The sequence below is a fragment of the Lathyrus oleraceus genome, chromosome 5 (assembly GCF_024323335.1).
Source record: "Lathyrus oleraceus cultivar Zhongwan6 chromosome 5, CAAS_Psat_ZW6_1.0, whole genome shotgun sequence".
NCBI lineage: Eukaryota > Viridiplantae > Streptophyta > Magnoliopsida > Fabales > Fabaceae > Lathyrus > Lathyrus oleraceus.
Window position 1 is genome coordinate 492687888 of NC_066583.1, and position 9655 is coordinate 492697542.

The following is a 9655-nucleotide window of genomic DNA, read 5'->3' on the forward strand; positions in this document are numbered from 1 at the left end:
TGAGGTTGAACTATATGTTCACGAGTAGTCGGTACCGCATGCATGGAGTCTCATTGCATAATGTATATATTGTGTATAATATGAATGGATGTGTTCCAATATTATACGTGTGTTTTGATGTTTATGTTGAGCATGATTATGAGTATGAGTTGATGTTGCCGTTACTGAATGTGTGATATGATTAGGGTGATGAGATGTGTTCATTTACTTAGCATTACATGATATTTTATAATGCTTATTATATCGATTGAGGAACTCACACTTACAACTATGTTTCAGGTAACGAGCAGTGATTGAGTAGAAGCTAGTGCTTGGAGTCTAGTGTAGTTCCTTAGTGGGTCATGCTCTGGTAGATGTAACATCGGGACGGGATGTTTACTTTGTTTTCAATTGTGATTGTTGAACAAGTTTTACATGTAATGTGTTACATGTTTTGTTCATTGTTGGATTTTATTCCGCTGCGTATTGTGCAATGTTTTATTTTGATAAATAAATGAGTATGACCAGTTATTTGGAAAATGGTGTGAAGTGTCAAGTGTGACGCCCTTAAATTGCATATCTACTCTGATTTATGTTTTGTTGTTTTAATTAATTATTGGGGTATTTAGAAGGGTGTTACAGGCTTTAGTCAAGAGGGGTCATATCAACCTCGACAAACAAGCCAAATTGTAATGGTAATCTGTGAGCTCTTAACCACTAACATTGAGAGTTAGGGTGAAGCTGATGAAAATGGAAATGAGGATGAGACCTCATGCTCTCAACCCTAGCCTGGGTGAGCTTATGATAAAGAAAGTGTGGGGATCCAGAATGTGGGATCCTATTCCACTTGACAGACACTATACAAAGATCTTGGGTGTTTGTTCAAGAGCATCAGCACGTAGAGCGAGCATAATGAACGACTCACTGAATAACAAGGGATTGATTGCTAATCCCTTCTATCTGTCAATTGCCTCTTCACCTAGGAGGACTTATCAAGTAACATGCCTCATTTAGAGGTCTTTGGCACAAATGTAAACAATCACAATCAGAGCCTCTTAAGGAGGACTTCAACCAAAATGCCTGCCAAAAAGGTGACAGGACTTCCAGACTACATGGAGTAAGAGGGCTAAACTACCTCAGTGGTGTATCAACCATAAATCAAAGCTCAAGCAAGAGCAAAGCTAGCAACTAATGTACCTGTACAAAAGCTCAACAGTTAGTATTTCAGACAACCAATCAGAAAACAGACAGTGAAACCATCCAATGTTTACAACTTAATGAACAATGCTCAAGCACTCAAGTGAAGCAATGAGCATCAATTAGAACCTACAAAACAGCAAGAGTTAGTACTCAAAGGAATTGGTGTCTCACAAAGTGAGATCAAACCAAACATCAAAGCTAAGTGTCCAAACCTGAAACACAAAGCACAATTAGTGTATGTACAAAACACTAGTACAAAGACTAGGTTCAAAACCAAATCAAATGATGAAAACAGAACTCAATCTTTTGCACAAAGCAAGTTCAAACATGTCATAAGATTTCCTCAAAAGGACCAGTATCAATTCACAAGGTAAATGCTTCAAACAATTCATGTCATGCAAAGGCAAACAATGTGCACAAGGTTGGACATCCAAATTAGAAAATCCAAATCAAAACAGAAAAGCATCCAATGATCATGAAATTTTTTATGCAAGCTAATCATTTTATGAACAAACATCATGCAAAAAATTAGATCCAGAAGAGTTCAAATGATAAGTAAATGAAAATGCACAAATGCAAGGCACAAAATGTGACACCAATTGTCACAACATATGTTCATGTGTCCAAAACAGTGATAGCATATGATAAAAATTCCAAACAAAAGCTCAAAAAGTCATATCACATGTGAGGATCAAGCATGCCAAATTTCAAAGCAATTGGATTAACTATGAGCATTTCACAAAGCATTGAATGTAACATGTCAATTTGGCATATGGTTCAAACAAAAATCACTCATTAAAAATCCAGCAATCAACAAATAAGGAAGTAAATCCTATAAAAAAGTAGAGATCAAAACAAGATTGTGAAAAAAAATTGAGATCAAATTGGATTAACCTACTATTTTTAGTGATTTTTTGAAGTTGAAGAAAATAAAATGGAATAAAATGAAATAATGTGAAAAATGAGATTTGAATAAAATCAACATGCTCACAACCAGATTCGAACTCACGCAAGCCATGTCAAATGATAATATTCAAATTAAATTCACAAGACTGCATGAGCCAAGGATTGAACTCACGCAAGGGAGGTTCAAGGCGCGCTGCAGGAGAAATTAAATGGAATTCAAAAATGCATAGCGAAGGAGTCGAACTCGCGCGCGCTAGGCTGAGAAGCGAAAATCTAAAACGCAGCGTTTGGAGACACAAACCCTAGGCCAAAACCAGACGGTGGCGGACGGTTGTTTCAACCGTCTTCTCCGGCCGTGTACACGGCGGAACTTCATGAATTTTTTCCAGAATTTCTCGTGCCATATACCATTGGAAAGGTCTTGCAACGTAGATCACAAATATCATGTTCATTTAATATGAAACCTCATGGATTGAACGGATCGAGTGAAAACATTTTTGATATCCAAACTTTAAATTGACATATCGTGCTCATTACTTAACCAAATCAAAATCTAAAACCATCAGCATGATCAGCATAACAGGATCTACATGTTTATGGCAAAAAAGGCAAACCGAGAGGTTCGAATTTTCACTTACTTGAACTTGTAGTGTTTGGATTCGTGCGCTACAACTCTCAAACTTTCCAGATCTTCTCCTCTAACCGTGACTTGAAGCTTTGTGCAAGAATTGGCAATGGAAACAACTTGGATCTAGCTCAATTTTCAAGTTCCATATTCATGTTCATGCACTTGTTCTGCTCAAGATCTGGTTCAATTGCCACGAATAATGGACGAATCTTCCTCAGAATTCCATAAGGATCATGAATATGCCAAGAGAATCAAGGTTTGTGTGAAGAAAATCTGATTTCAAAGAGAGAGAAATTTTGGAGGGAATGTGAATTTTGAGATCTCAAATGCTCCTCCCTGAAAAACAGTTAGGGTTTTGGTATTTATATGGTGTGTTAATGATGATGCTAATCCAAATTAGGCTTGATTAATCATGGTTAAGGAAATATGAAGCCTAGTGCAAAAAATGCAAATGAGGTTATGCATGGCCATGTGCACGTGAACAGTGCTATGCAAGGGCTTGAAATCACTCCAAATCATCCAATGGTCATCATGGAAGTGTTAATTTGATTGTAGCTTGAACCAAATTTGAATTCTTGAATTTCCCTCCAAAATGTACATGTATGAACAAATGGTCACATGGGCTTCTTTCATGTAAGGCAATGGTTGATTTGGAATCTCTTAGTCACAAGGAGCATTTTGCAAAAAGAGTGGACCAATTTGGAGTTTTGAATCAAAAGTTATGCTATGTTGAACTTCCATGCATGCTTTGTAATCATTTGATCATAACTTCTCAACCAATTATCAGATGATCATGATATAGGACTTTTTGAAAAGAGGAGAGAAAGATCTTCAACTTTCATGTTCACCAAAAATCCATTTGAAGCTTCTTTGATGTTGGAAAGTCAAGTTGAATGTGGATTAAAAACTTGCCATTTTTGGAAACTTGAAATTACAAGTCACTTTCCATTTTGGGAAACTTTTGCAATGACTTCAAAATCTTCAAGATAGATGTTTGACATGATGAATATGCCTTGTTTGAACATGAATGAGATGTCTCAAATCATTTTCTCCACCTCAAAGCCCTCAGTAGACTGCACAATTGATTATATTGGTCCTTAGAGGACCTTGACATGACTGAATGAATTTGAGCCTTTGCCACTTGGGAAATTTGCTTCAAAGTGAACCCTAGCTTAGATAAGCTCAATATGATGATCATGTGGTCCTCACATCAAGAAAATACCATCAGCTCTTGTACAATGGATGTTCTTGAATTGCTTGACCTGTGCTTGTTTAGACTGCAAAACAAAATGTTAATGACATATTTTTGGTACTTTTGGTTAGTGATTAAAACAAGAAAAACAATGATATACAATGCCAGCATGCCTAGTGATCTCAAACCTCTCTCAAGAGATCCCACCCAAAGGGAAAGGAAGCCAAGATGCTCAAATGATCCTTGAGGCTATGCAATGCAATGATATGATGCCATGAGGGATCTTAGGGACAAAATTGGGGTCTTACAGTCATGAGCATGGAGTTTAGGTTAAGAACCACCCAAAGGGAATGTACTATGGTTTAAACCTACCAAACATGTTCTACAAAAGGTTCCCATAGTCATCATCCCATCTTTCGGATATTATCGGGGAAACGACTACTCGTATCCCAAAAATATTCTCAAGAGAGACTCTTATGAGTGTAGTATCGCGTAACAATCGTATCAAATCTTACACTTGAACGACTTTTGCACTACATCCTACGAATAGGCCAAGATGGGTTTGGTAAACTAAGGTCCTTGGCTTATAAGGTCTATATTGGAAAAGTAATGTCTAACCACAACTACTTGTGTGACATTATTGATCCCAACATGACCTCCACCAAGTGAATGGGCTTGCAAGTCAACTTGCTAAGGAATAACTCCACACAAGTCGACAAGACTATGCCATTCTCCTATCCTAAGTGCACTCGAGTTCGGGTATAGAACTCATCTCACAAAGATCACCAAGCATACAAGGAATTAATATCAAGCAATTCAATCATTACATACAATACAGTAATCCCAAATTGCACAAAAATATGTCACAAAAAAAAATATACAATACAATACAACAAATATGAAAAGTAGGCAAAACCCACTAGGATGTTTCGATCCCCAGCAGAGTCGCCACTTTTCTGTAGCGAGGTATTCGTTACCATTAGAGATATTGACTAAATCCAAGGTAAATCATACAATTCGAGTCGCCACCGCACTTCTATTTATCCAAAGGAATGGTTAGAAAGCGAACAAAAACCTAAAAGTTTTATCGAATCAAAAACTAATAAAAATGTCAGAGATCTGGGTAAGGGGGTTGGTTATGCAATGGGAAGGTATTAGGTACCCAAAGCATTCTAGGTACTCCTAGGGAGCCCTTTTCACATTTGTTGCAAAGGTTGTTGTTTTTTGTGAAAATTTATTTGTGCAAACATGATTGAAGGGATGAGAAAAGAATATACAAATTTATTTACATTTTGTGTTTGAATGGATGAACCTATTGCCTACGTACCATCTTAAAAAAGATTAGGATCAAAACCTCGTAGTTCGGGGTAGAAAAATTCAAAATAAGTGAGTGGATTGATTGGTCCGAAAGCCTTAAGGTCTTTTGTTATCCAAGGGAGAAAACTCAACCTAAAACCACAAATCCACCATGTGAGGATAGCTTTAACATGCTAGTGAGGGGTTAACCCTATAATAAGCATGGAAGACTCATTTTCCATCACTAAGGATAAAGGTGAGTATTATATCTACCTCAAGGATAACTCAAACCTAATAGCTAAAGGTTATAAAAATTTGATTAAGAAAGTGTCCGTTGGAACCACAAAAAGTATTTGAATGGGTTATATTTACCAATTAGAAGTATTTACAAAAATATGGTTAAAGTGGATTAAAAGGTTCAAATCAAAATAAGTGTTATGAAAAATAAGTTTGAAAATCAAAAGCATAAGGCTTAGGTTTCTAATTTGGAAAACAAGTGTTAATGTTTGCACAAAAAGTTTTGGCTTGGGTTAGAGTGTAGAGAAGAAAAAGAAGGGCTAAATTCTTAAACATACAAAGAGGTAAGGGATAAGAGAATAAAACCACATTAGGAGTTCCTCCCTTGAGATCATATTGATGATCCAAGTAGCTCCCATCCTTTGGAATAAGTCACAAGCAAATATCTCAAGAAATTAAGCACAGGTAATCGGAATTAACCTCCAGATGGTATCCCACAAATAAAGTGGGATACCACACGAACTATCCCTTCAGGAGTCATATGATCCCTCACACAAATTCAACAAACAGGTTAGCAATAACAGGTAAACAATGCATGGATGCGGTGTAAAATATATCGTAATCAAACATGAAAACATATCTGAGAACAAACAGAAAAAACTAGCTACTGTTACGCTCGCTACTGCTTCGCTTAGCGAGGTGCTAGCAAAGCTTCGCTACATGTTCGCCTAGCGAAGGCGCTAGCGAACGACTGCGAATTCTGGATTTTTCTTTGATAACAGTGCGATTTCAGAATCCCCAATCCCTATGGTACTCATTTCAGAAATCATGTGATTAAACATTCAAGGCATAGGTTTCACCCATTCATGCATATGTGAAACCTAACGATATCCACACTTCCAAATTCAAACATAATACATCACACATTTAGAACATTCAAATTGAAGGCGTAAAATAATGGGAATATGGCAAACCTGATTGGAGAGCTTGATTGAAATTGAATTGCACCCGTGAGGTTTACAAAACAATCTTTAGGGTTTGTGTGAGGCAGAGGTGATTCTGTGCAGTTGAGTTCCCTTCAGGGTTTGGAGGCTGCTCTGAGTTTTCTGTCAGGTAGTCTCTCTCTGATCTTCTGATGAATCCCTGAATGATTAAATTCTGCCTCCGAATTCCTGAATGATGGGAATTCTGCCTCCGAATTCCTGAATGATGGAATTCTGCCTCCAAATTCCTGAATGATGGGAAGTCTGCCTCCGAATTCCTGAATGATGGAATTCTGCCTCCGAATTCCTGAATGATGGGAATTCTGCCTCCGAATTCCTGAATGATGGAATTCTGCCTCCGAATTCCTGAATGATGGGAATTCTGCCTCCGAATTCCTGAATGATGGAATTCTGCCTCCGAATTCCTGAATGATGGAATTTTGCCTCCGAATTCCTGAATGATGAAATTCTACTTCCGAATTCCTAAATGATGGAATTCTGCCTCCCCCCTTTTTTCTCAAGTGAAGCCTTGGTATTTATAGACGGAATTCCATGGCTTCGTGGGCTTGAACTGGATGCAACCTGTAACACCCCGATAAAAATAAGATAATTATTTAATTTAAGTTAATATTATATTTATTAATTTAATTAAATAATTGGAATTATTGGATTATTATTATTATTATTATTGGAAAATATATATAAGTTGGAAATAAGAAAAAAGAGTCCCATTTGGTAAAGAAAGGGTTTCACGTGAAAAGCAGAGAAGCGGCTGAAAAGAGGAAAAGGGCAAAGAGATAGAGCAAGAGGAAGAAGGTTGGAGAAGTGAAAAACTTGAAGCTTAAAGATTCGCCGGATTAACTCAGGTAAGGGGGGTTTATCGTCGTTTAATGGGTATTATGGGTTAACATGTAATGGGTAGTGATAAACCGTTGAATTGACCCTAATTGGGATGTTGAATGCTGAAAAATTGTGTTGGATAAGTTGTGTTAAAGCTGTAATTGAATCTGTATTTGTGTGACTCGTGATTTCCCGAACGTATAGCTTTTTACGGAATCGGAATCGGAGGTCCGGAAGTCCTCCAACGGCGGAAAATGCGGAGAATTCTGCATTCTGCTTCGTGTTAGCGCAGGAACAGCTTTCTGTCTTGCGTTAACCGGTTAACCCAGGGTGTTAACCGGTTAACACTGTTAGGAATTGTGAGGTATTGCTGTTTTGCTTGCGTTAACCGGTTAACCCAGGGATTTTTGAACAGGATACCAAGGCCAGAGCGGAAAGCTATCAGCAGAGGGTTGATAGGAAAGGCAAGAATCAGAATGATCGTGGGAAACCGTATGCAGCTGGCAAAGGTTTCCAGAGACAGAGTGGGATGAAGAGGCCTAGTGGGGGAGACTCCAGTGCCCCTGCTAAGTGTTATAGATGTGGTCAGGTTGGACATCGTTTCCATGAGTGTACCAGTGCTGAGAAGAAGTGTTTCAAGTGTGGCAAAGGTGGTCACTTGGCTGCAGAGTGCCGGTTGAAGACTATGACTTGTTTCAACTGTGGAGAGGTGGGTCATATCAGCCCACAGTGTCCTAAGCCGAAGAAAGAGAACCAGTCGGGAGGCAAGGTTTTTGCTTTATCGGGTTCGGAGACTTCTGCAGATGATCGTTTGATCCGAGGTACGTGTTATATTAATGGCTTTCCTCTTGTAGCTATTATTGACACAGGTGCGACTCATTCCTTTATATCTTTGGATTGTGCTGTGAAACTTAAGTTAGAGATATCTGAGATGCATGGAAGTATGGTGATTGATACTCCTGCGAAGGGTTCAGTGACTACTACTTCAGTTTGTTTAAATTGTCCTTTGGGTATTTTTGGTAGAGACTTTGGGATAGACCTCGTGTGTCTTCCACTAGTGCAGATTGATGTTATTTTGGGTATGAACTGGTTGGTGTTTAACCGAGTTTATATCAACTGTTTTGATAAGACTGTGATTTTTTCTGAGATTGAGGAAGGAAAGAGTTTGTTTCTATCAGCGAGGCAGGTGAATGAGGCAGTAGCAGATGGGGCAGAGTTGTTTATGCTGTTAGCGACTTTGGAGGCTAAAGATAAACTGGTGATTCGCGATCTAGCTGTGGTGTGTGATTTTCCTGATGTGTTTCCGGAAGAAGTGAATGAATTACCGCCAGAGCGTGAAGTTGAGTTCTCGATTGATTTGGTACCTGGTACTAGGCCGTATGTCTGCTGTTGAGTTAACTGAATTGAAGAGTCAGTTGGAAGATCTGTTAGATAAGAAATTTATTCGTCCGAGTGTGTCACCGTGGGGTGCACCAGTGTTAGGAGTTCTACGAGAAAAGAAGCTATTTGCTAAACTGTCAAAGTGTGAATTTTGGTTAGAAGATGTTAGTTTTCTTGGTCATGTGATTTCAAGAGATGGTGTTGCTGTTGATCCTTCTAAGATAGAAGCGGTATCTAAGTGGGAAGCTCCGAAGTCAGTTTCTGAGATAAGGAGTTTTCTTGGTTTGGCTGGTTATTATAGGAAGTTCATCGAGGGATTTTCTAAGTTGGCGTTACCGTTGACGATGTTGACTAGAAAGGGGCAAGCTTTTGTTTGGGACTCAAAATGTGAAGAAGGTTTCCAAGAGTTAAAGAGAAGGTTAACTACTGCTCCTATTCTGATATTACCAAGTCCATCGGAACCATTTGAGGTTTACTGTGATGCTTCATTGTTGGGTTTGGGTGGTGTTTTGATGCAGAATAAGCAGGTTATAGCTTATGCTTCGAGACAGCTGAGGGTTCATGAGAGGAACTATCCGACACACGATTTAGAGTTGGCAGCTGTGGTATTTGTTCTGAAGTTATTGAGACATTACTTGTACGGGTCAAGATTTGAGGTTTTCAGTGACCATAAAAGTTTAAAGTATTTGTTTGATCAGAAAGAGCTGAATATGAGACAGAGGAGATGGTTAGAGTTTCTGAAGGATTATGACTTTGGTTTGAATTACCATCCGGGTAAAGGAAACGTAGTGGCTGATGCATTGAGTCGGAAATCATTGCATATGTCTATGTTAATGGTTAAAGAATTGGATTTAATTGAGCAGTTTAGAGACTTGAGTTTGGTGTGTGAGAGTACTCACAATAGTGTTAAATTGGGAATGTTGAAGTTGACGAGTGGTATTCTGGATGAGATTAGAGAGGGTCAGAAATCCGATATGCTTTTGGTTGATAAGTTGACTCTAGTGAATCAAGGTC